Source organism: Pogona vitticeps, chromosome 3 (assembly GCF_051106095.1).
Source record: "Pogona vitticeps strain Pit_001003342236 chromosome 3, PviZW2.1, whole genome shotgun sequence".
NCBI classification, from domain to species: Eukaryota; Metazoa; Chordata; class Lepidosauria; order Squamata; family Agamidae; genus Pogona; species Pogona vitticeps.
This window is the reverse complement of record NC_135785.1, coordinates 143,612,424-143,639,992: the sequence shown is the minus strand read 5'-3', so window position 1 is coordinate 143,639,992 and position 27,569 is coordinate 143,612,424. Positions and strand designations below refer to the sequence as shown.

General features: G+C 43.4%; 1 protein-coding gene and 1 long non-coding RNA gene across 7 annotated transcripts in view; one reads left to right on the top strand and one right to left on the bottom strand.

The window, feature by feature from the left end:
* Nucleotides 1-124: 124 nt before the first annotated feature.
* On the bottom strand, nt 125-4,018 carry LOC144588295 (uncharacterized). The gene is made up of 3 exons (XR_013543792.1): nt 3,933-4,018; nt 3,115-3,227; nt 125-357 (listed from the first exon to the last, which is right to left on the bottom strand). It is a non-coding gene; the product is annotated as an uncharacterized LOC144588295 (long non-coding RNA).
* A 6,503-nt stretch (nt 4,019-10,521) lies between these two features.
* The window catches only part of KLF12 (KLF transcription factor 12), a 328,938-nt gene continuing 311,890 nt past the window's right edge, over nt 10,522-27,569 (top strand). For 5 of the 6 annotated variants that reach the window (XM_078390763.1, XM_078390764.1, XM_078390765.1 and 2 more), the window contains exon 1: nt 10,945-11,155. The gene's annotated coding sequence lies outside the window, so the exon portion shown is untranslated. Of the gene's footprint in view, nt 10,887-10,944; nt 11,156-27,569 lie in introns of those variants that run through there. The other variant, XM_078390766.1, reaches the window with a different exon arrangement.

Below are 27,569 nucleotides of genomic sequence, written 5' to 3'. Positions count from 1 at the left end.
AAACAAACAGCTGGCAATGCAATCAACTTCTGCTAAAAGGAGCCATATGGAAGAGGATTAAAACAAACAGCATGGAACAGTACCTATTTATTAACTTATACATTGCACATAAATGCTTGCTTACCTGGGTACAACTCCTGTTGTGTTCTGTGTAGTTTACTCCAAGAAAAGTATGCATAATATCTCATTGTATATATATTTGAGTCCCCTTTCTTTTAATGAATCATATTAGTATATGTTGAAGAGTAAGCACTCAACTATACACAAGCAATGTTAACTTGTGGATTCAGCCCTTCAAAATTAAAAATTTTCATAGAACCACACTTCTCCCTTTATATAGGAATCACATCCATGCATCTGTAAAAGAACATAAGAAAGCCTGTATTTATTGGCACTTGTGATAGGAAAGGCAATATTAGTCCAAGGTCAGAACGATTTGGCTTTCCTGCAGTTTGATTCACAGCTTGTATTACGTATGAAATCACAAACAGTGCCCACACAGTGGCTGCGGATTGATTTGGGAGTTTCCTCATTCATGCTGCTTGGGGATGCAAGTCGCATTCCAGCCCACAGTCATTCCCACCTCCCCATTCCTTCCTGGCCCCGCCCTCTGTTGATCCTTTAATGGTTTGCAGCCTAGAGGAGTCTCTACCCCAGGTCCAGCTAAGGGCCAAGGAAATTGTTGCCTCCACAGGGACAGCCAGGCAGCACTGTGAGACATTGCTCAAACATTGGGGTGAAACAGCTGTAACGCTAACTGAACTGTCTCAGAAATACCCCAGATGGTGTAGAATTCTTATATGTGTAGCCAGGAGAGAACCACAGGAGGGGTTGGTGGATGTGTTGGCTGGATTCCAGGATGCTGGGGTTGTGGGGGGGGGGGAGAAGAGTTGCAAGTGTGCCCTGATATGGTTCCGGAGGACCTAGAGAGGGGATATGAGTCACTGCAAATGTACCAGGCATTGTTTGCAGACAAGCATGGTAGAACCTCCCTGGCTGTCAGCTAAATACGAAGCTTGATCATCCCCACTCAAACTTCATACTACTACATTTCTGAAAAACTTTTCTATAGAAATAGAACATGGAAAGAGTATGTCAGAACATAAAAAGTTAGAATAGTAGTTATGCAAAATACACCATGTTTCATAATTCAGAATGGTTCCATTCAGGATCCCTCCCTTCACATCATTCATCAGTAACTACTTTCCCTTACCTTCAAATAATGCATGAAGGAATTACCGTATTTTTCCATGTATAAGACTACAGTGGTGCCCCGCAAGACGGGCACTCCGTTTAATGACAAAACCGTTTGACGTCGATGTTTTTGTGATCACAAAAGCAATTGCAAAACGATGTTCCCTATGGGGGAATTTCCCTTTGTGATGCTCGGTCCCCTGCTTTGGGAACCGAGCATCGCAAAGCGATGATTTTAAAACAGCTGATCGGCGGTTTTAAAATGGCCACTGGGATAACAAAACGGCCACCCGCTGTTTTCTGGGACTGATTCCTCGCTTACCAGGCAGCGAAAATGGCCGTGCTATGGAGGATCTTCGCTGGACGGTGAGTTTCCAGCCCATAGGAACACATTAACCGAGTTTTAATGCGTTTCTATGGGCTTTTTAAAATCGCTTTACGATGTTTTCGTTCTACAGTGATTTCGCTGGAACGAATTAACGTCATAATGCGAGGCATCACTGTATACTTTTGTCTAAAATCTTTAGACTAAAAATTGAGGGTTGTCTTATAAATGGAAGTAAACTGAGGAGAGAAAAAACAAGTGGAGGGGAAAGCAGGGATAAAAGTGATCCTCCAGAGCTTTGATCCCTGTTTTCCCCTCCACTTGCTAAATCTTAGCAAAAGGAAAGCAGGGATCAAAGAGCTGCAGGATGGCTTTGATCATTGCTTTCCCCTCTGCTTACTAAGTCCCATGGGGCTTAGCAAAAGGTGGGGGAAAGGATCAAAGCAATCCCATGGCTGTATGAGGGGGAAAGGGATCAAAACGATCATGCAGTTGTGGGATTGCTTTGATCCCTTTCCCCCTCCTTTTGCTAAGCCCCATGGAGCTTAGTGCGAAGGGAGAAAGCAGGGATCAAAGTGATCATGGAGTGCTTTAATCCCTTTCCCACTAGACATGCTAAGCCCCACTTAGATTTCTTAATTTTTGGTTAGAAAAGTGGGGGGCATCTTATACATGGGGCATATTATACACGGAAAAATACAGTATTGATCTTTGGTGACATAACTCGGAGAAAATAGCTTTAAACTGTATGTCACAAGAGTTCAGTGATTTCTGCATGCATAACTTGAAAGTAAGGGAAGCTAGTAACTGATGAGTAGTGAAAAGGGGGTTATCTTGAATGGAATCATTCTGAATTGGGAATCATTATGTATTTACTTAAATTCTTCCCCTGTTTTTTCCATCTTGGATTATGTTTGCTTGTTTTAGCCTTTGGATTGATGTTTTTAATTTTATTGCCTTTTTGGGGGGACTGTAAATCACCCAGAGTAGATTCGTCTATATGGGCAGTATAAAAGCCAAATAAATAAATAAATAAATAAATAAATAAATAAATAAATAAATAAATAAATGAATGAATGAATGAATGAATGAATGAATGAATGAATGAATGAATGAATGAATATTTTGCAAAATTACTGTTTGAACATTTGATATTCTGTATTCTGAGACTTTGAAGTACCTTTTCTATGTTATTTTTCAATAGATTTTCTTTTCAAAGCTTTAAATAAGAAAGCAGCTTCATAGCGAATCTTCCTCACCATACTTTGCTTTTTCATGTTCCCCAATCCTGCACACCATGCCCACCTGGATGTGAAGCTGGTTTTTGTTGCTGATGTTTTGTTTTTAAGTGGCTTGTGGGAGGAGAGGCTTTGTGGAGAGAGGGGAATGCTGGCACTACAGACACACCCATCTTTACAACAATGTCTGCAGGAGGGAAAGCCTGATCAAATGCTCCCATCATGAAAAAGTTGTAGCCCTCTGGAAGCAAAGGGGGGGCGGTTTAGCAGCAAATAGGCTGGACCAATTTGAATTAGCTTTGTACATTATACACACAGTAAAACAAGAAAGAAAAAAGAAAAAGAAAAAGAATTCACCTATTTTATAAGTGGAGCAAATCCTCCGGTAATCAATTGACCATGTAGTTGCCCACTAAGTTGGAGGTGTCAAGAGCTTTTATTTCTAGGGAGCCAAGGCAAGATTTTTGTACCTTGGAGGAACAAGAGAAAGGAGTGAAAAAGAACAAAGTGACATCAGGGACCCTAGGAATAGTGACCTAAGGTTGAAGGAAGGTCAGCAATCTTCTTGAGTGTAAACAGAGTTGCAACCAGTTACTTCTATTTGCCACCAAGCTTTTTTAAAAATAATAATAATACTAACAAGCCAGCTAGTTAGCTAGGCTTAATGGTAAATGCTATTCTGTTCAAAAACCTTTTCAGTTAACTGATTGGAAAAAGAGAATCTGACAATATACTCCACAAGGCTAAAAAAATTTTTGTTTCAGTGTCATTTACCATGTTTATTTTAAAGCCTTTCAGCATACTGTACAAAAATGACCTCTGCAAACTCACAGCCTGCTCCTGCACTCTAATCACATAACTATTAAGTGCCACTAGACTAAAAAGAGAGACATGGTGCTCCTCAAAATCAGAGAGAGTCACCCCAGCCCAGAAATGCCTCTCCCAGCCCGGTCTACTAAAGGCAGCCTGCAAGGATGAAATAACTTCAACATCATGCATGCTCATAAACACAAACAGGACACAGATGGGACATATTTGGATGAATCATCATCATCATCATCATCATCATCATCATCATCATCATCATCCAAGAATCTCACAGCCAATATGACCACTTTCTGCACTGGTTGTGAGATTCTGAGAATTGTATTTTAAAAAATAAATAGACATCTTACCATCTGTTTATATGCCTTGCAGGTATCTCAGGAATTCTGGCACCCCAGCCAGTTGCCTGGCTTGCATCCATGCCTGGCCTTGTCCTATAGAAGGAGCAATAGCACATATTTTCCCAAACCACATTTCATTTAGCTACTTCCCAGAAATAATTACGCTTTTTAAACAGCTCGCTTTTACCTATAGAATTATATGCTCTATGAGTCGTATTAAGCAGAGTTTGCACCTGAGATACTGTACCCTCTTCCATATGGTCTGAGTTCCAGTGGTTTCTGGGGTGCAGAGAAATAATTCACAGCATGATGCCACTTACACATACTGTTTGGATTTGGTCAGGGACCAAGGAAGTGTGCAGCTCAGTTCTGAGACCCCATTACGGACTGGATTCTCAAAACTCACTTAACAGTTAGAACTGTTTCGGAACAGAATTCAGTTCTGTTACAGTTACACTCCATTTACTACCCACATCACCATCATCACAGGCTGTGAAGTCAGGAGACTCATGATTATCATGCCAATGTACAACAGTCCAGGTACTGATGGTGCTCTTTCCATGCTCCTTCTGGTGTTGGTGTGGTCAAAGCAGGCCACACAAAGGTAAACAATAGGGCTAAGTATTCTCGAAGGCTTTCATGGCTGGGAGCTAATGGGTGTTGTGGGTTTTTCGGGCTCTTTGGCCGTGTTCTGAAGGTTGTTCTTCCTAACGTTTCGCCAGTCTCTGTGGCTGGCATCTTCAGAGGACAGAGTGCTACTCCTGTCCCCTGAAGAGTAATGTTGCTTAACGTTAGGAAGAACAACCTTCAGAACACGGCCAAAGAGCCCGAAAAAACCACAACAGCCAATAGGGCTAAGTCTCCCTCCTCTTTTCCTTTGGAAAGCTGGAGGCAGTACATGAGTGCCCTGTGTTCCTTCCAGCCCTTAAACCTGACCTGATGTTGAGCATCAGTAGGGCTGCTCTGTCATGTGCCAGTTCTAGCCTACCCTGGGGTCCAGATTGAGAGTTCAGCTGAGGCGATGTAGGGGGAGGGGGAAAAACCTGAGGTAGTCAAAAGTCCAATTCTGATTTTGAAAAAAAATGTATTTTGAAAAATTAGATTCTGCGGGGAAATCTGAGAGCCAGCTTCTGCAGACCCTACCCACCCCTTGCATTCTTGACAAGGGGGTAGAGTAGTCTTGGGAGAATGCATGCAACTCCAGAGCTAGACTTTGCCTACCCCCCCAGCTTCTTTGCTCACACACTGAACTATTTATGAAGCTGAATCCAGCAAGAGCCTACTTTTTCATGTATTTTAAGGACTTCAGATTAGGCATCCTTCAGTCTCGAGAGACTATGGTAACGTGCTCTGAATAGAGGTCTTGGAACATTGTCTAGCGTGGCTGAGAAGGCCAATTTGAGAGTGACAATTCCTTCCACATTGAAGACAATTACAATCTGTCCCCTGTCCAGCTCCCTGATTTTGCTGGTTTCGGGACTGCCTGTTTGCCTCGGCCTACTGGACAAGTGTCTCTTCAAAATGGAAGAGGCCATGATGCACCGCCTGCCTCGAGGCTGAACGCTCAGATGACTGCTGAGGTCCATTTCTTAGGCCTTCAGATCTCACTTGTAGATATCCTTGTATCGCAGCTGGGGTCTCCCTCTGGGGCGATTTCCCTGCACTAATTCTTCATACAAGAGATATTTTGGAATCCGACCATCAGCCATTCTCACAACATGTCCGAGTCAATGTAGACATCACTATTTCAGTAATGTATACATGCTAAAATTTCCAACTACTCTATTTGGAAAGTTGTCCTGCCAGGTGATACCAGACATGCATTGGAGACGTAATAGTGGGAGGTGAGTCCACGCCCTGGCCCATGACTTGTCTTTTCTTTAGGCTGATTGTTAATCCAAAATCTTGGCAGGCCTTGCTAAAATGATTCATGAGTTGTTGGAGGTCTTCAGCAGAATGTGCAACAACAGCTGCATCATCAGCGAAGAGGAAATCCTGTATGCATTTCAGCTGGACTTTGGTCTTTGCTCTCAATCTGGAGATTAAAGAGCTTTCCATCTGATCTAGTCCGGAGTTAGACACCTTCTGTTGCAGTTCCAAAGGCGTGCTTCAGCACGACAGCAAAAAAGATCCCAAACAGGGTTGAGGTGAGGACACAGCCGTGTTTCCCTCCACTTCAGATGTAAAAGGAATCTGATGTTGAACCATCAAAAAATACAGCCCCCTTCATTTCCTCATGAAGGGATCTGATGATGTTAAGGAGTGGAGGTGGACATCCAATCTTGGGAAGTATTTTGAAAAGGCCATCCCTGCTAACCAAATCAAAGGCCTTTGTAAGATCTATGAAGGCCACAAAGAGTGGCTGTTGTTGTTCCCTGCATTTCTCCTGCAACTGTCTGAGGGAAAATATCATGTCAGTGGTGGATCTATTAGCTCGAAATCTACACTGTGATTCTGGATAGACTCTGTCTGCAAGCACCTGGAGCCTCTTCAGCACAACACAGGCAAGCAGCTTCCCAACAACAATGAGAAGAGAGATGCCACGGTAGTTATTGCAGTCACCCCTGTCTCCTTTGTTCTTATACAATGTGACGATGTTTGCATCCTTCATGTCCTGTGGTATTCCACCTTCCCTCCAGCGGTGCAGTACCACAGGATATGAAAGATTCAAGGACTTCAGTGCTACCAGATATTTGCATGGAACCAAACTTCCACTCTACTCAAAGGAACTTATTTTCTTCAGGAAACTGCTTGCAGGGTTTTTGACCAGGGTGAATCCTTTGCCTGAGCCAGTTCATTGGTGCTGCTTCTGAATATTGTTTGATTCTTTACCACATTTACAATCAGCTTTTTCTCTGTGGTGCTTGGAAGTTATGGCCTTCTCCCTTTTTCTCACATAATCTCTCTCTCCCTCCTTTTTTTATGGTGATGATAATCTTATTTTTCTAAATCATTTTCATAGGGTGAGGTTCAGCCAGCATTTAGCACTTTTGAGCTCTATTAATTTCTGTCAGAGAATTTATTATTACTTTAGATGTCTATCATTAAATTGATTTGACATTAGCTTTGACCGAATTGGACTAATTGTTTGCTAAATCACAACACACAACCACAACCACACAACATTTTTAATTTTCTAGGACCTCAAGCACAGCACTTTGAATTCACTGGACTTTCAAGCCCTAAATGGTTTTATAACTAGCTTGCCCACTCTAATCCTGCCACAACATCTTTGGCTTTTAGAAATGGCATACTCCATATTTTATTGCCATCTGAAGTGTGATTGTTGAGCACACAGGATAAGGCATTCTTGGTGGTGGTGGCAGCAGTCAAACTATGGAACCTGCTAATTTAGCAGATTCACCCAGAAGGTTTCTCTCTCTGTGTTGAACAAGATTATCTATTAGAATAAAACAACTGACATCTTTTGTCCATAGGGGCATGTCCTTGTTTCACAGAACTGAGCTGACACACAAGGACAGAAGAATCTAGTATCCATGAAACAAGCATTTAAAAAACATTTTAACGGAATATATGGGAAAGTTACTTTTTGGGGGGTGAGAGTCCTCTCACTCCCTCACCTAGGATGGTCATGTTGATTGTGGGAACTATGGCAGTTGTCATTCAAAATGCAACTTGACCAAACTCTGCAAGTTCTTTTAATGGTAGCATCCTCTGCAGCCAAGAACTGGTGGAAGCATTCATTTTCCAGGTCTGCAAAGTTCCTGCTGTTATTTCCACCATATTATGCACAACTACAAAGGCTGAAAATCTGGCAAGTTTAAGACCAAATTAGCATTTTGGGTTGCATGGAAAGATCCCTTATTTTAACACAAATACAACCTGAAATGGGGTTGATTTCAAGGAAGTGCTATACCCTACGAAGACTGAATACTCTCTCTGCGTGTGTGCATGTGATATGGGATAGACTTATCAAGCCACTGACTCTATTGCTTTTGTGGCAGAAAGGGCTAAACTCTGTCTAGGAGAAAAGAGTAATGTTGTCAGAAATGTGGTCTGTAAAGTTGAAATAAACTCTTGGAGAAGCCAATGGTACCACATCTCATCTAATAACAGTCTTCAGTGGCGGGGGGGGGGGAATGCATTTCATCAATCACTCATTTTGGAAACACTGCCCCCAGTGTGTGACTGCTTTCCTGGAAACACAAGCATATATTTTGCCATCTTATTGAGTTATGTATTTTAATTAGGATCAGCCCTACCATTAGGCAGAGTGAGACAGCACTGCTGGAGTGCAAGTGTAACCCCTATGAGATATTGGTTTAGCTCAGGGTGGGACTAAGAAAGAGAGGGGCAGTAAGAGATTAGAATCAGAAAAAGCTAGAGAGCTGAAGAGGCTGGAACTGCTCTTTCCACTTAGGACTAGTAAGGCCTTTGCCAATTTGGTCTAGGATTTTGAAAACTCAGCATGTGGAGCAGATTCTTTGAAGTTTTTCCTCACCCAACCAAGTGAGTAATAGATCTTGGATTTTTGTTTGAATTTGAAATTCAAAAGGACACTTGAACTTTGCAATTCTACAAACAACTTTTGTATCCATGCTGCTGCCAAGGACTTGGGTGTACACACTGTAGCATTTGGTTGTTATAATTACTCATATTGTCTGTTATATAACTGTAAAGATGAAGAGACACATTTATGTGAAACTGTGTTTGCAAACTTCATCAATAGTTATCTAAGTAAACAAACAGCCCCACCAGAACTTAATACATGTTATGCAAGGAGTTGCAGAGAGGTATTGGAAGGGGAGAGCCATGTATTTATCGTGCAGCATTCCCTTTGTCTTATTAGCTAGTAGAAGTCTAAGTATGTACACGGATTTCCTTGGGACACACCTTTACCTCAACAGGCTTATGTGAACAGCCATTTGTGGTGAAGTGGTTGGCCTTGGACTAGGACTCAGAGCATCCAAATTAAAATCTCCTCTGGAACAGCTTTCACACCACCTTGGGATCATGCTTATAACTCCAATTGTGGCTGGAACGTCACACTGCTTCCTGCCCCAATCTTTGGACTGCCTTTACCCAAAATATTTAAATTAGCCAACATGGTACAAAAGTCAGCATGCCAACTTGGGTAAAGCCGGGTCCAAGTCTTCGTGATGAGACCATGACTTTCAGTAGATGACTTTGGGCTGCACTGTCACAGCCTGAGGTACCTCAATGTTGCTGTTATTGTGATGATAAAGTGGGGAGAAGGGGACTCCTGTACTCTACCATTAAGCTCACGAGAGGAAAGGCGAAACATCAGAGTAACAAATAATGTGAAAACAATCACTGTCTGTCCCTTTCATTGTGCGGACCCTCTTCCTGGGAACGCTGCAGGAAGATGATGACGGAGAGTCCGCCGCCGGCGCTTTAGGCCTGCCACCTCCACCGGCAGGTGATTCTATTAAATCGGGAGTAACTCAATGATCTAATCGCATCTCATGCCAATGGAGCAAGACTACTCTTCCCAGGCCGGCAGGCAAAAATCCAGGCGAGAACCATGAATCCTGCAGAGATGCAGCTTTCTCTGTGGATGGGAGGGTCGACCTCACTTTTGGGGGGTTAGATGGGGTGGGGGAGCACACACAAAAAAGTCCCAAATTCAGGCGCCGGCATTTCCAGGCAGAGCTGGGAGAAATCCCGAGCTGAAACGTTGCGGAGAGCCATAGAAACCGTCCAGGATATTGACCTCCTGGGTTGTATTGGCAGCATTAAGCTCCCGAAACGCCTTGGGAGGGGAAAAAAAAATGAGCTCATTTTTTTCGCCCCGTTTGGGTGGACCGCTGGCTTCCTCGTCGCGAAGGTCGGTCCGCAGTGACGGCATGTCACCTCCTTGGGAGAGAGGCGGGTTATTAATTTATTTTCCCACCCCAGCCCCAGCTTTTCCGCCGCTCGCCTCCGCCTGGCAGATGCCCTCCTCCCGCGATCGCCGTCCGCCCAGCGCGTCTCCTCGGAGACCGGTCCCTCCCGCACCCCCGGCCGCGCCCCTCCCACTCGCTCGCCTTTCTCCCCCCTCCCCTCCCTCCCCCCCCCCCGGGCCAGCCGGCGCGGTCCTTTCTTCCCCCGCCGCTCCCCTTGCCGGGGGAATCTTAGGGCGCTTGCCGGGCTTCAAAAGAGCCGAGGAAGAGGGGAAAAAGCCGCCCCGGTCCTTCCTTCTCAAACCCAGCCCCCACCCCCGCCGCCCTCTTTGCCTTTTTGCTGCCTTGGCCACTCGCCCCGCTCTTCGCCAGCCCCAATGGCAGGGGGGTGGGGGTGGGGGGGTTCAAGCGAGCGAGGGCGGGCTGCGGTCCCAGCGGAGCTTTTTCCGGGTGTGGGTGTTTCCCTCCCTCCTCCCTCCTTCTCGGGGATCTGGAGGGGCTGCCCGAACCCCGGAGACCCAGGGCTGGGGTAGCAGCCCAGATGCCTAGTCCCTCCCTCCCTCCTCGTCCTCCTCCTCCAGTCGACTGTTTTGGGGTTCTGCCTTCCCCAGGCAATAAAGCGATTCCGCTCCAGCCGATCCCTCACATGCATTACAAAACACAGGCAAACTTGCCTGCAGCGGGCTCGCTTTATTAGTCTCTAACAACCCCCCCTTTTTTGGGGGGGGGTGGAGCAAGACGGGGGAGGGCTTTTGTTTGGGTTTGTGGCGTCTCCTCCCCTCTCAGCCCAGCCCAGCCCAGCCCAGCCCAGCCCCACCGTTCTCCTCCTTCCTCCCCCTCCCCCCCCACCTTGAGGGCAAGGAGAGAGAGAAGCCGCTTCTGCCGCATCGCATCTCTTCTCTCTCTTTTCACCGCCCCCCCCACCCCGCCCCACGTCCACCCCTTTCTTTCTCCTTTCCCATCAGCCCACCCTCACCGGGGCCCCAATGCAATCCGATGCGTCCCCGGTAAGGTTCCCCTGCGCTACATTGTGCCCTCTCTTGTTTCGGGAGCCTCCACCCACTGGCCCACCCTTCGTTTAGCGCATCATGTGATCCGGGTAAGTCATTTGCAAGTACAACAGTTCTCTGTGTTGCCCCCCCCCTCCCACCTAAACACCCACCCACCCGCCTCCCCTCCCCTCCACCCCCCATTCATTTCCTGAGAACTGCATAGAGGGAAGGCTGGGAGTGAGTGGCTTATGTGTGTGTGGATGTGGATGAGGGACCCGGTGTGTGTGTGTGGGTGAGTAAGTAAGGGAAAGAAAAAGAGAGGGGACTCTATAAGGGAAAGAAAATACCTTCTACTGTGCAGCTTCTGCTCACTCAGGTCTGTGCCTCTTTAGTTTCTTCTCAGAATAAGCGTAGGATATGTCTATACCTTATCCGTTTTACTGTTTCAGCCAGTCAGTTTGTTTTGTTTCTGAGTTGCTGAGTTCTTGTTTAAAATCCCTCTGTAAAAGAAGCCTTTAGAATGTATTCGGGGCATGGAGTTTTTTTTTTACTGGGCAGGAAAAGAGAGAAGGAAGGTTTTCTTTCTTGACCTGGCAAAGATCGCTTACCATTCTCGTTCCCCTTCTCGGGAAGTCTTTGTCAAATAATGCGTGCGATCCGTGGGCATTTCCACGGGGGAAACCCACGGTAGGCTTAAATGTGGGGCTGCAGTAGGGGAACGGAAACAGCAGGTTGAACTGGGACTTTGTGGCACCGTAGTTTGTCACTCCCCTCAGTTGTTGCAGAGTCTGTGTTTGTGTGTATGTGCGTTGGGGCGCGCACGCTGGTGCGTTCGTTTGGGGAGAGTTGGCCAGCGAAGGGTTAAGGTTTAGAGGACACTTTTTTGTGTTCATTATTGTTCTGGGACTCATGATGTGGAACTGTCACTTGCCACAGTACATAGTTCATGCAAGGGAGAGGGAGGGGAGGGAGGGAGGGAGTAGCTGGCTTGTGGCTAGCGGCTAGCGCTCCCCCCCTCCCTACCCTCTCTTCAGTTAAGGTGGACCTAGCGGGAGCTGACAAAGGGAGAAGTTTGCCTTGAGATCAATGGTGATGAACATTTGAGATCCAGCCTGGAAACTGCAGCTTGTCTCAATATGAACTCGTGGGTAATGTGATAACCCTGACCTGAGTGCAGTGAGAGCGGCTGGAATTGCAGGAAGTTTATAAGCAGCAAGTACCCCATTCTTATTTGGATTGCGCCTGTCAGAAGTTTGGACAAACTTTTGTTGCTGCTGTTAATGGAAAGATGGGAATCAGATACTTAATAATGAGCGTAAATCAGTATGCTTGGTTTATGTGGCTTTTTGCATCATTATTGGTGTCTCAACACTCAAGAGCTCCTACAAACAAAACTCACGGCATTATGTGCCCTTCAGCAATAATTATGGAAATTCAAATCATCTGAACGCCAGTTGCCTTGGTCTCTCTATAAGTACAGTGGAATGTATAATCTGGATAAAAGCTCACTATGGTTAGCATTGTCTGTTTGCACTACAGGTTTTGCTCCCGGCTGTTTGAAAGAAATGTCTTGAATGCTTTCTTTGATGTCAGGCTTGTTTGTTTATTTGTTTTCTCCTCTAAAACTGAGTAAGCATTACTGAGATATTCAGGGAAGCATTAGTGTTTCCATCAAAAGCATGTGCCTCGGCTGTTATGCCAGACGTATGCCAATCAAGCCAACGTCACGCTTTGAAACCACCGAGACCCACTTCATTCCCTTGTCTTACTGGTGAACAGACTTGGTTAGCTAAGTAAATGGCCTGATATGAAATGCACATCTCTGTCCTGGGTGGGGAGGAGAAGTGCTTGCCTTTGTGAATGGGAGTGGCCAGTTTGTAAATGCAGGGTGTAACCTCATTTTTTTTAAAATGCCAGGCTCATGTTAAACATATAAAGATCTTGCTTAAAAAACAGCTCTTTCAGTTTCAGCATTCGCAGTGTGGGTTTGCTTGTGTGTGTGTGTGTGTGTGTGTGTTTTAAAACTTCCCAAAAGTGCTGGAGGGTGGGGTTGGGGGCCCTGCTTACCCAAGAACAAAGATGTAAAACTCAGAGAAGCTGGAGAGGATCAAACCTCGTTCTATGATGGAAGTGAAGTGGTGTTGGGGGGGGGTGTTTAAAAAAATACTGTTTTGTTTGGCTGACAGTTAGGAAAACAAATTGGCCCAAATTGAGAGTCAGGTGGTGAGGAGTGGGAGGGAGATGTCGGTTTCCATGGTGTCTCCCCCTTTCTCCTCCCTCCTGCCAAGCCTCCCTCCAGAATCTTGGCAGGTAGGTTATTCCCAGCACTCCGGCAAGGCATCTTTATATGGCCCTGGTATGTGAGCTCCATTTTCTCAGTAGCCTTCAGCTTTGAAATGAAACAGAAACACCCATGGGTGTGTGCAGACCCGCACACACTCATAGCGTGAGTGATGAAATTTGGTGGCGACCACGGGTGCTATACTGTTAAAGTACAAACAAGCTGATTTCGCCCCCACCCCTTATGACACAGCTCCACTGCTGTTTGTTGAAGTATGTATCTGATTGATAAGTGGTGTACGGACACATAATTAGAAGTGCTGAATATACTACTGCTGTACCTGGCAAAGTAAGGCAAGTATTTTGCTCCCTCCCTCCCCCATCTGCACAGTTCCTTCACTATGTATTTGAGAGCACGGTAGAGCGAACTGTCTCGGCAGCAGCATTTTTCCTCTGCCTCATGCGCAAACACAATGATGTCATTTTCCTTTTCTGCTCGGGGCGGAGGGAAAGCGAGGGCTGGGCCACACTTATTTGCTCTCAGGTCACGCATGGTGTTTCCTAATGGTAGTAGGGCTATTGCGGATACCATTATTGGGGTCAGGATTTTTTTCTCTCTCTCTTAAGGGATGTGAGATGAAACTCTGGAAGGTGCAGTGGGTAGTGGGGATAGTAACCCCTTGCCTGTAATCTGCAACACTTGCATGGATTGTGTAAGAAAATGAACTCTTGGGATAAGGATCAAATGTTGCATCTTTCTCTTACCTGGTTCCGGCAGGTGTCAACAAAGTGATTTCTCAGATAAATAATCATCCCCCCCAAAAAAATACAAATGTCTTGCTCTGGTTTTCTGTAGAGAGACAAAAGGAAACAAGCACAAACATTTGTGTGATGTTAAATTTGGGATTAATCAATTCCTGTCTTGAAATAAGTCTTCACATACTTTCTATGCATATTCTTTTGCTCTCTCCCGCAAAGGAAATCTTGGACTTAAAATGCATCTTGAAACACATACTGTTAAGTGCATGGTTGCATTCTTACCTGCAGTTTTCCCCAAACTCCCAAGGACTCCTAGGCAAAACATACTTCTTGTGGCCAGAATGTGTTATTGGTTCACCTCTGTAATCCTTCAGCCACCCTCTCTGCTTGCTTCCCAAAACCCATGACATCAGTGAGGATGGTGAACTTGGGATGGCAATCATACCAAGTGCAGAGTTTCATGGGTCTTTCTGCCATCTTAGTGTGTGTTCAGTGATAGTTCAGTGACAACTCACATGTTTTGTGAAACAAAGAATGAAAAGAATGTGGAGCAGATACGTTCACTTCTTTTAAAATTCCAGTATGAGACCATGTTGGATTCCCAGTGTGGTGTAGTAGATAAGAGCGACAGACGAGGACTTTGGAGAAGAGGGTTCAAATCCCCATTTGGCTGTGGAAAGTCAGTAAGGGAATGGAACTGGTAAAACCACTCCTTGAACATCTCACTTACCTTGGAAGTCCTATTAGGGTTGCTATATAGTAAGTTGGTTATGACTTGACAGCACAGAACACACACACATGAGACCATGTTAGGGGGATATTAAGGCACATATGGGATGTAACAAACGTCCATTGTAATATATATCTTAAAATTTCCTGTACAGGAAGAGGGAGAATGGGATCTTTTCCAAAAATATGACATTTGTGCCATTTAAGGAAATATAGGATTTTGTGTGTCCGCGCTTGTGTGTGTTAGTAAATAATGATATGCCATATGATTTAAGGTGACCTTTCTTTTGTTTTCTAGGTGAAGAGTACTCAGAAATAGTTGACCATTCTCTTCTTCTAGGGGCATCCTGAGACTATGTAGCTTGCCCAAGGCCACATGAGGCTGACTTTTCTCTCAGGAAGGACAGCGGGGAATCATCTCCCAATGTAATTCAGTGAGCAGTCCCTGTAAAGGGTACAGGAAATAGAAAGCAAACTGTGACATATTATGGGTTGTGGTGTGAATGGTGTCCTACCCTTCTCCAATAAGCAGCAGATGGCATGAAGAACAGCTGGTCTAAAAATGGACAGGAAGTCTCACTCTAAATGCTGCACAGGGCCTTGGACGAGAAAGAGGGAGAGAGAGAGAGAGAGAGAGAAGGAGAAGGAGGCAGCAGGAAGGAGGAATTCTGGAACCAGTGGGGCTCCTCTGCTGGCTTGGAAAGGAGTTCAGAAATTGGAAAGTGAACAGTGCTGCTGTTATTTATCTAAATGTCTTGTCAGCCAGCCAGGCATGCAAAGGGAGGGTGAGGTGAGGGTTGAGGCCAAACATATAAAGTGAAATATTCAGACTTTTCTGCTATTTTTTTTAAAAACGGTGGGATATTTAATATAGGCAGAACAACTTAACTCATTTTAATGAGCTTTTAAATTTTCTTAAAAAGGAAGGATGGATATTATAAGCAAAGGCTGCTCATATCAAGCACTTCCCCCACTTCCCCCACAAAGGAAAAGTCATGTGATCTTTGGGTGCAATTCCATCCCCTTTTTGAACATAGACTAAATTGGATGTTTTGAAGCATTTTTCTTTGGATCTTAATCATTTTCTTAGTGTGTGACTTGTTTCTCTTTTTGTCCTGTATAGAAAGAGATGGGAGGGAGAGCAGGGAACTTCTTGAGGGGCATCTGTGTGTTTTGCACTGGCATGGCTCTCTTTATTTTGCCGTGCACTACAAGGCCCTTGGCCTGAAGACTGTTTGGTTGGGAAGTGGTGGCCATGTGTGCCCACTGTCCATTGATTGTCCTGAACTGCACTGGACCTGTGTTTGCCAGCCAGGCATATTTGCTTTTGCGCAAGTTCTCTGGTTGGCACTGTTATGCATCATTCCTCAGAAGCCTACTGTGTGGTGCTTCTTATGGGGAAGGCTGCCTTTTGTTTAAGGCAGTGCAGTTCCTGAGCTATGATGATCCTTACTAAGGAAGCATTTGAAATAGGTCTGTGAGCTCTTTTGCCCATAGATATCTGTTTGTTACCTAAAAGAAAAGGTTGGGACATGGAGAAGGAGCAACAAGCACTCTTCCTCGTTACAAAACCACCTGAATCTGGTTGCCTTGAGAGAATCTTACTTGCAAAAGGGAATCGGGAAAGTGGACAAAGCATTATTGAAAAGTCATGCTGTGTTCTTTTTTCTGAGAGTGAGCAGGTAGGCAGAGGACACGTGTCTACTACCTGAGAGAGAGAGAGAGAGAGAGAGAGAGCTGTCAGACAGGCCTTGGAAGTCCCCCCCCCAAAATCCTATCTGTCTGTCTGTCTGTCTGTCCGTCCGTCCATTTATTTATTTATTTATTTATTTATTTATTTATTTATTTATTTATTTATTTATTTATTTATTTATTTATTTATTTATTTATCCCCACCAAATTTGCTTACACTTGCAATGGGGCCAAGAGAAGGGCCTCCTCTGATGATCTGAAGAGCCTGGAAGGCTCATACGGGGAGACATAGTCCTTTAGGTAGCCTGGATACAAGCTGTATTGAGGTGTACAGGTAAGGACTAGCACTTTGAATTGGGCCCAGAAACAGTCTAGTACTCAGTGCAGTTTTGTAGCAGGTGCATTATAAGTTCCCTATAACTGGCCACGGTCAGCCAGTAGTCTGGCTGCTGCATTTTGAACCAGTTGAACAGGCACAGCTGGCACACCAGTTTTAACTGTGCAGATGCATTCCTGGCCATCACCAAAACCTGGGCATCCAGGCTCAGGGACAAATCTGGAAGCATCCCCAACCGGTGCACCTGAGTTTTCAGGGGGAGTGTAACTCCATCCAACACAGCCTAAATCCCTATCCTTTGATCTGACTTTTGGCTGACCAGAAGCACCTCTGTCTTGTCTGGATTAAATTTCAGTTTATTTGCCCTCATCCAGCCCATTACGGACAGCAGATACTAGTCTAGATATAAAAAGAAAAAAATGTATAACAATTAAATTATAACAATATATATACTTGTTATGTTTTTATGTTGTAAGCCGCCTAGAGTGGTCAAATTGACCAGATAGGCGGGGTATAAATTAAATAAATAAAATAATAAAATAAATAAAATAAAGATCAGGTTGGGTGTCATCTGCATACTGGTGACACTGAACCCCAAAACTCTGGATAACCTCTCTCAGTGGTTTCATGTATATGTTAAATAGCACAGGAGACAAAACAGAATCCTGAGGCCAACGACCAGGGTGCCAAACAGGAGTCCCCTGGCACTACCTTTTCACCTTCAGGAAGAGCTGGAGCCACCGTAAAACAGTACCTCCAAGTCCCATCCCAGAGAGAAGGGCCAAAAGGATACCATAGTTGAAGATATCAAAAGTTGCTGAGAGCTCCAACAGAACCAAAAGGGGCACATCCCTACTGTCCAGTTCCTGGGGTAGGTCATCCCTACCTACCTATGATCAAAGCTGCTTCTGTCCGATAGCCAGGCCTGAAACCAGATTGAAATGGGTCCAGATAATCTGCTTCCTCCAGGAATCTTTGTAGCTGGAAAATTACTGCACACTACAGTAACTTTGCCCAGAAACTGAATATTTGAGGCTGGCCAGTAGAGCATGATCCAGGGGGGACTTTTTTTTAGAAATGGTTTCATTACTGCTTCCTTTAAACGTGCTGGGACTACCCTGCTGCAAGAAGGCATTCACCACTCCTCTTACTCATTCTGCACTTCCCCCTCTGGCTGTTTTTATAAGCCAGGAAGCGCAAGGTCCTAGCATACATGTGGTGGTATTCACCTCTCCAAGAATCCTGTTCATGTTCTCCAATGGCACATATCCATCCATTATAACAGGACAAGCAGGGGCCAAAGTGACATCCATTGGACCTGTATCAATTACAGCATCCAGGTAAATGAATAAAGTAAATGAATAAACTGAAGTAAATGAACGAAGACCAAGAAAAAAAGAATACAGATATAAAACAAGACTTAGTGTCATATTGGGCGAACCTTTACCTGAAAGAAGAAAGAAAGAAGTACAGGACAAATGTATTGTGGCAATAAATCCTTCCAGAGTCAGCAATGGTCTGGCCATAAGGTGGGGGGAAAAGCTTCCCAACAGTGGGGTAATTTAGCAGAGGCAAACTTCTGTGTAGAATTGATTCAACATACCACCTTTCTAAGTCAATTACTCTAGGAAGCCTGTATCTTCCATCCATCTTGGGGGTGTTATTTTCCTCCTCAACCCTCCAAATTTAACTTAGGGTGGAGGAGGATACTATCTTATGTGGGAAAATCTTTCATTTCACAGTCTTGCATTGAGCATTAAGAGTTGTGTGGGAATGCCTGCTTGCAGTTGTCGCGTACCAATGAAGTACTTCCTTCCTCCCTCTTTGGAAAGTTTAATTACACTAACTGTTGGGGTGTTCTTGCCATGTTGGGTTGTTTTGTTTTCAAAAAGTAAACTCAGCACCTGATGTTGATGCACGATCAGATTGGGCTAGCTTTTTATCTTAGAAATATTGAGCTCCTCTTCCCCCCTGGATGCGGACAGCAAAAGAAGCTATGGTAGAAGCTGGTTAGTCAACCTAGAGAAATAAAACAGATCAGAATAGGTCTAGAGTACAGTCTGAAGGCATACATGAATCAGGAACTGAAGTAAATGAAATAAAGGCCAAGAAATGAAACACACAAAAAATAGGAAGCTGAACGCTTTGGCCACTTGATAAGAAATGCAAGGACAGATTGATACAGCTGAGAATTCAAGGTAAAATAAATGAGGAAAGAAGTGTGGGAAGGCAAAGAATGTGTTGGTGGGTGATACTGTAGTAAAGCCTGATTTGGAGGCAGCACAGTATCTGTGTTTGGAGTTGATGCATGGAAGGTGGTCAAGAACAGCCATGATACTATTCAAGCTCCAGAAGGAGACAAAAGAGAAAGAAGATTGTACACTGGATTTCATTGGCTGTTCAGACTGCAGAACTGGTTTCCTGCCAGAATGCTCAGTTACTAGTCATCCCAGTAAAATATGTGCCAGTTCTTCCCTCCATCAGTGAGAAAAGGGAATCCAGCTCTACCTGTGGGACCCCCTCCTTTAATGGTATTTAGATAGCGGCTTGGGCTGTTCAATTATGGCAGCTTTACATTTAGTTTTAATTAAGCCTATTGCTTGAGTGTCCCCCTCCTCACCGCCCACTTCAGTTTGGTAAGGCAGAGCCAGTGGTTTGTCCTTCTCTGTAGGGGAAGGGGGAACATAATGTCTTTCCCAAGAAAAGAGAGCTTGTTTTAGGGAAGAGAACAGCAGTGGAACCTTGACCTTCTCAACTCTTGACTGATACTTGTTTACTGCAGCTGCAGTCTCTGTGAGCAGTGGGAAGGGGAGATGTAGGCAGACTCACTTCCTCAATAAGGAGGCATTGCACAGGATAAAAGGCGTATAGAGGAGATATATCAAGCCTTGTGTTAGGTTTTAGCTTGTCTCCTGTACAGAATACATTCTGTAAGATGAAAACTCCCGGTTTCTCAAAGGCTTATTTTCCAGGCACTGAAAGATTTACTTTTGATGATCATGTGCCAGCTTGTGTCTTTAACAGATAAGCACAACTTTTCCTTTCTCTAGTACAGAAAGAAATTTGAATACAAATCTGTGTCTTATTTGGCTTTGAAATCTTTTGGAAATTTTGGCAACATCGCAGCATTTGCTTCAGGGCTATGTAAGAAGTGTTCTAATTTAAATACTGTGAGAGGTCCTCTGTTCCTTTGGGAAGGTTCTTGTGGCAGAGGAATAGAGACAGGTAGTAACTGAGACATTGTAATGCTGAAGTTGTATTTTTAGTTAGCATTACTAGCAAAATTGTCTTTAAACTATTGGCATGAGTTGTTGCTTCAGCTGCTAGCATGTGGTTCCTGCAAGCTCTGTGTCTTAGGGTGAGGATGAGAGGGAAGCCTTGAATGCTGCAGCTGTTTGTCTCTCTTAAACCACAGTCTTGGCTAGAAGATTATCAGTGGGGAAGGAAGTGAAGGCAGGTGAGTGACACTGGGGGGGTGGGGGCTGGATGGAGCAGGGTGGGTAAGCAGAACACTTGCCCACATCCCTTTCCCATGAAAAATATCCTTACCCTGTCTTTGCGCAGTTACTCTTCTGTGCACAGGGCACACATGTATTTTATAATCTTTCCAAATAAAATTCTCACTTCTCTGGAGAATTAAGTTTGTAAGATGCACAGATTGGCCTCAGGGCCTTGTGTGTGTCACACAATATAAAGGGAAGGACTCCAAGGATCTCCTCCTCCCCTTTTTGGTGAGGAGAATAAAGCACATCCCAAAATTTACTTCATCTTCTTGAACTGCTAGGTGATACGTTCAGTTTGATTCCATGTGACTTTTTTTAACCTAAGGTACCAACTAAATTTAATCTGCTTGGATTGGGGATTGTTTTGTCTTTGTGTGCTTCTGCTTCCAACCAAACACAAAGCTATGGTGTTGGAGATTGTCTTCAGAGACAGAGAAAAACAATTCATCCTGCATTGCTTATAAGTGAAACCAGATACCTCTAATGGATGCAGTAAGCTTGGATTCCCTGTCTTGGGACATTTCTTTTCTGAGGGGCCTTCACAAAGCTATACCTGGTCAGGAGAATTTTTGTAGAATATTCTTTTTCCTCTCCCCACTCTCTTAAACTCTGCAATGTCCAGTTGATGAAGGGTTCTGTTAAATTTGAAAGCTTGCCGGCTTCTAATATGTTAGCAGTGTTATAACCCAGGTTTTTGTTGTTTTTTGTTTGGCTCAGTTACTTAGAATTATACTGGATTGTTTTATGCAACTTTCTGTTTCTATGATTTGACTGTTTAATTTGCAGAGACTTTTTTTTCAAACAAGACAAAGATAGGGGTGTGTAGATCGAGGCAAGATCATGGAGGATAGAACTAGGTGGATTGTGAAAAAACAGAGAATGATAGTGGTAGCAGTGAGGGACAATGTGTTGTTTATATAATTATGTTGTAAACTGCCCAGAGAGGGCTGTCACATTATGAGGTAGCATATAAGTTGAAACTACAACAAGAAGAGCAGCAGCAGCAGCAGTAGCAGCAGTGAAATTCGACAATGCAATTTCAGATTCCTTTATGGGAACCATACCTTGTCCCCTCACAGACACACCCTCTCTATGAGTTAAGGCCTGCTAAGATCATGTATTATAGGTGCCCCATGAATGAGGTCCACCGATCACAACAAAACTTAATTTTGACTAAATGTGCATAGTTTTGCATGACCTCTTTCCTTCTGCACACCTCATAGCCCTTTCATTTAATATGTCCAAACCTTCCCAACCCCTTGTGAAGGTGAGTAGGAGACCCTGAGAAGATCCTTAGGTGTTAGCTTCTGAAAGAATTGCATTTTGCTTTAATTTGAGTGCGAGGTTGTACCACAGCCCCCCTCAGTGGTTTCCAACAACAAGAAAAAGTACACAATTTGAAATCTATTTTTTCAGGTGGCTTTCTCCACCTGCACCTGCATGCAGATTCTTTACAACCATTTCTTCTATCTCCATCCAACTTCTTGCAATGGATGGCTGCCAGGAGCCTCTTCACAGACCTAGATCCTGGGAGGCACTGCATGGCTATTGATTCTGGGGGGAGGGGGTACTCACCACCAGGGACTCCCAGCAAACAGAAAGAGTATGAGATTTTTCTGTTCTTTACTGTTTACTGCTTCTTTCTGTTTTTCTGTCTTTTAAATAAAGTATCATATGTTTTCCCCACTGGGGTACTCATTGTCTCTGAATCCAAAAGAACCTATCAGCCTTGATAAGATATTACTGTAAAACTCTTTTCAGAACATTTTCACTCATCTTACTTGCTGGAGACAGAAGGTTTAGATTTATCATCTATAAGTGCCTTTGGACAGGGGTGCAGATGATAAGAAAAGGGTGGTGGGGTGGGAGAAAACTAGTCAATTTGTCAAAGTTGTACATGTTTCAAATGACTTCAGCTGAATGGCTATCAAGCCAATAGATTATGTAGTGTTCACTGTAGTGATGCTTTTGACAAAGACAGTTAATGAATATAAAAATTAAAACAATTTCTTGTAGTGAGGAGGTGGTTCTGGGTGGTCTGAATTCATATACTTTGAAGGTCTAAGAGGGACTTGTCTTGGATGTGTTTTTTTTAAAAAAATGGTAGTTGCAATTAGCATGAATCTTGTCTATGTTATTCTTCTCACAAATTAATGTATGCAGCATTTGATTTAGTTGGTCAGAATCCTTATTTGGGGAGACAATATCAAGACAAATAAATGGGACAAAAATAACATGCAGTCTTTTGTTACTGCATATGAGAGCCTTCCCCTTGTTGTTTATGTGGAGGCAACAGTTATTTTGTCATGTTGCTGGCTGGCAAACAGAGAAGCAGAACCGCAGTGGGAAGTAGAACATAGACATTCAGCACATCAGACCCCAAAGACTCATCCAACAGTTTTACCACATTACTGACTATCCTTCATTTCTTGAAAAGCATGTGTTTTGTTTTAACTAGGAGAAAAAACTATGATACTCCTTATTAGCCTTTGTTTTTGCATTTACTCCAAGAGGAATCATTAAAAAGATAATGGTTTGTTTTCATTTCTGGAAGGAACACTTAGGACTATCGTACAATTCATGCTATATTCTTAAGTAGGAGACATTTTTTTAAAAGCAGTCTTTACTTACATACTTTGGAGAAGCATGTGGTGTTTGTATTGTTTCCCCTATGCATTAATTACTCTGGATTTTTTTTTCAAGGATTTATAGAACCTTTTATTAGTTTAAAATGGTACTGAATGCCAGACTTATGGCATCTAATGAAGCATATGAGAATTTTGCATGGATGGAGGCAAACTATAGAAGAGCTGTGCAGGGCTGTGCAAATTGTGGCTTTCTAGAAGTTGTTGGACTTCGTTTTCCATCAATCCTAGTCATGGTAGTCACTGGTAAGGATGATGGGAGTTTCAATCCAAAAATGTCTGGTGAATCACAGCAGCCCTGATCCCAAATCATTCAACATACATGTTAAAACTTTGGATCACATAGTATTGTACATATTCTTCCTTTGAGAGTGGTTTAGAATAATGATACCCTAGGCTTAGTAAGCATAACAGAATAAGCAATATGCAATTGCTTTTTTAAAATATAGTTATCCAGACAACATGTTTCATTGTATCTTCAACCAAATTATTTAGTATATCTTTTCTACTATTTGGGAAAATAAGTTGTTGTTTATGTCAGCTATAGATATCAATGATGGCAACTAAACTTCACTGACTATCTCCATTTTCATCTGTTTTAAATAATAATATGCTCTGTGTCTAAGATCTTCCCTTCTTATGTTCCCCTGGGGATCACTTGCCATCTGATAAAGCGGTGATGAGCATTCAGGATGTTGAAGTCGTTTCCCTTGCATTTTCCAACTCCCTCACCCAATCCATCTTTTGGTTCATTATCCCTCTGAAGTGTAAGAATAGGCAATGGTCTTGTTAGATTGTCAAAAAATGTTTGAGAAAGCAACTTTCTACTTCCAAACTATCTCTAGGAATCTGTGTGCTGACGACGGCTGCTGAAGTCAATAAAAAGCTAATTGAAATCCCTTACTGATGATTATCTTTAGGCTTTTTACACACCTCCCTATAGTACATATATTTTCCCTGACATGTTTCTTTTTGTTGGAGGGATTTACACTTTGTACTACTGAAATTTCAGCACTTTCTTAAAATGTAGAGAATGTATGGCTGTGATTTCTACAGTACTGACAAAACATTTCATATACATTAAGCCTTGAAAACTGATACAGCCTGAGACCTGAGCATCTGTCATTTGCTCTATGTTCTGTATATTCCAGTGTAATTTTATGATCTGTGTTCTGTATATCTCTGTGACTAGCCTCTACCCAGACTTGCCACAACCCCAGAATTTTTTTCTTTAAAAAGGCTTGTCTTCAGCCATGAACATACGAGCCCAAGTGGTTTAAGAATGAGAAGTTCTTTTTTTTACAGCATATTAACTGGTAAACAGAGTTCAACATAAGTTCTTCTGAAGTTATAGGTAAAGGTAAAGGTTCCCCTTGACAATTTTTGTCCAGTCGTGTTCAACTCTAGGGGGCGGTGCTCATCCCCGTTTCCAAGCCATAGAGCTAGCATTTGTCCGAAGTCAATCTTCCGTGGTCACATGGCCAGTGCGACTTAGACACGGCACGCTGTTACCTTCCCACCGAAGTGGTCCCTATTTATCTACTTGCATTTGCATGCTTTCGAACTGCTAGGTTGGCAGGAGCTGGGACAAGCGATGGGCGCTCACTCCGTCGCATGGATTTGATCTTACGATTGCTTGGTCTTCTGACCCTGCAGCACAGAGGCTTCTGCGGTTTAGCCCACAGCGCCACCACGTCCCCATTCTGAAGTTATAGCCTACTGCTAAAATACAAATTAATTTCTCACACTCTTCTCACCAACTCTTCTTGGCTCCACCTCCTCCAGCCTCTCCTGGATTGGCTCACCTTCTGCATTCCCCCAGCCAATCATCTTATTTCTCCTGTTACCATGTTAGGGGTCCATCACAATCCCACTGTAATTTTATAGAATGGGGAGAGATGTTACAGAAGCACAGTCAGATAGCAGTTCCCATTTTCTCAGCCAGAATAACAAAAATGTGCAGCTCTTTGTACATTTAATTTCAAAATAGTGAGTCAATGAAGTAGAGCAGTCTGTGGAAAATAGAATGCTTAAATCTACATTCTGCAGAAGGAAAGATTTAGAATTGGGTGGGTGGCCTGTAAAACACAGGTCAGGAGATTTCTTCTCGGATATGGGAATACCAGTTAGTAAGCTGTGAGAGAGGTGATTGCTGATCTTACTCATCATAATGCCACTGAGGGTGACACCTTAATTTATTTCTTGGACATAATTGCCACAGTACACCAGTGTTTTGCTTGTTATGCCTAATAGTAAAATCTAAAGTGTGAGTTTCAGTCTCTCTACTCTGAATCACTGTATGAACTAGGAATTGGGAACTGTAGCTCTCTAGATGTTCTTGGACTGCAAGTGCTCATCAGTTCTAGCCAGAATAGCCAGTGGGAAGGGATAATGTTCCAACAAAATAGAGAAACAAAATGGTTTCCAACTGGCAAAGCTATCAGACAAGGGTGTATCTTGTCTCCCTGTGGGGTCGGTCCGTACACAGAGCATATCATATGAAAGCTTGTATTACATGAAAAAGGAATGAAAATTTGTGGAAGACACATCAGTAATTTAAGATATGCAAATGATATTGTATTAATAAAGAATTAGTGGTAAAAGGCACTGCTGACTTGAAACAGATTTAAAAAGTACAAAAAGCAGAACTGAATATTAAGACAAAAATACTGACTACAGAAAAATTATATAACTTTAACATTGGCAATGAAGAGGAGTTGTGAAAGATTTTCTATACCTTCATTTAGCCATCAATCCAAATGGCAACTGCAACCAAGAAATTTGTTGAAGAATAAAGCTTAGAAGGGTGACCATGAAGGAACTAGAAAAGACATTTAAGTGTGAGGATGAGTTACTGAAAAACCAAGATTGTCCATACTGTGTGGACTATACTGGTGTTCCCAGTTATTCTATAGAGATCTAAACGCTGAACAAATGAATATTGATTCATTAAAAATTCAGTGTTGGAAGAAAACCTTATGGATAGATGCCAGAAAGATAGGGTTCTAGTTGAAAGCAAGTCTGACCCTTCAGTAGAAGTGAAAGTAAGTAAAATGAGGCAATCACTTTGGACATATCATGGGAAGACAGGACAGATTGAGGAAAAATGCTAGGAATGACAGAAGATGGCAGGAAAAGAGGAAAAGTGAACGTGAGATGGATTGATGCAATAAAGGCAGGCACAGGCTTTAGTTTGCAAGACCAGAACAGGGCTGTTAATAGTAGGTTCCTTTTAAAAAATTAACTTTTAAATAATTAATTCATGAGGTGGCCATAAATCAGAAATTACCTGATGGATTTCAACAAGTTCAACAAGATCAGGAGGGCCAGTGTTCCACATCTGCCATGTAAATAGTCTGAGAACCCTTACTGTGAATAACCATGAATATGTCTGCAGTGTTTGGTATGGGGGAATACTTATGGAATTGTAAAAAAGAACCCTTGGGTCTTCCTGACAACTGGTCTAGATAATATTTTCACTTTACCCTCTGACCCATCAACATATTCAGTCAAACTTCCATTCCTTATGCAGATATGATTATGCCTCTCGCTACATGCTGTGCTTTCATCATGCGGAGAATGTTCCCTCCCTCCCTTCTTTGTCAGTGGTGACCACCGCTGGCAATATTTCACTCTGCAGTGATGCAGGGTTTGGATTGTGCTGAGAGTTGAAGTCATTACCTTTGTCATGTGGAGATTGATGGGGCATAGGTAAAGTAACTCCTTAATTTTTTTTCAGGTGTGGTTCTGCCTGGGAAGAAACCTGCATGGTTTCAGAACCCAGCAGCAGGAGGGACTGAAAAATCACTTCTACAGTACTTGACATCTAGAAGATCCTAGGATGTTTACTATAACATTAAATCAATCTGATGGAAAAAAAATCATCAAATAGAATAGTCAAACTTTTGCCACAGTACACAATTGTTAGAGTATATGATTCACAATTAAATTCATAGTGCAATATTGGTACAGTATATGGTACAGACTTGCTGACTTTCTTTACTTATTGAATTTTTTATCTGCTCTCTGCTGGAAGGACCTTGCAAAGAGCATGTTCTGCAATAAACTGTAATTAGAGATGGGGGTATTCATATTTGTATACGAATATCCCCCCACAGGTGCAGATAACGAGGGTCCGGCCCCCTGGGGCCAGACCGATCACTCACCATTCCACTGCTGTTGTGGGCTCTGGGCTCCCTTCCTATCATGCTGGAGCTCGTGGTGGACTTGGCAGAGAGGATCATCATCCCGCCTCCTGCCAGGAGTGGCTAATCCACCACAAGCTCCGGAGTGATAGGAAGGGAGCACGGAGCCCGCAGCAGTGGCGGAATGGTGACTGGTCAGTCTGACCCCAAGGGGCCAGACCCTCATTATCTGCACCTGTGGGGGAATATTCCTATTTGTCTACAAATACAAATGCCCCAATCTCTAACGGTAATACAACAGTAGCTCCTACTCTAAGTGCATATCTATATGTAGCTGAGATAGTACCATTCATGCTTCACAGAGAGGTTTAACTGCGTAGAAGGAGTCCCAAGACTTTTAGCACACATAAAGTCACCTCGAAGGGGGGGTGGGAACTCCCTAAGAGAAGTCAAAACTGCTCAGCTGAGATGAATTGGGTTCAGTGGCCACAGAATGCAAGACTGATAGTGTGCGCACATATGTGCTGGGGAATGGAAAGGTCCGTGGTGTGCTGGCTGGAGCCTTAAGCAAGACCATCCCGGACTGCAACTCTGTTGTAGATCTCAGATAAAAAAATAAGCCAACTGTGCAGGTGTTGAGAGAGAGAAGGAGCAAGCCTTTGGCACAGGTTTTCAACTGAAATAATGTCTAGCTCATATT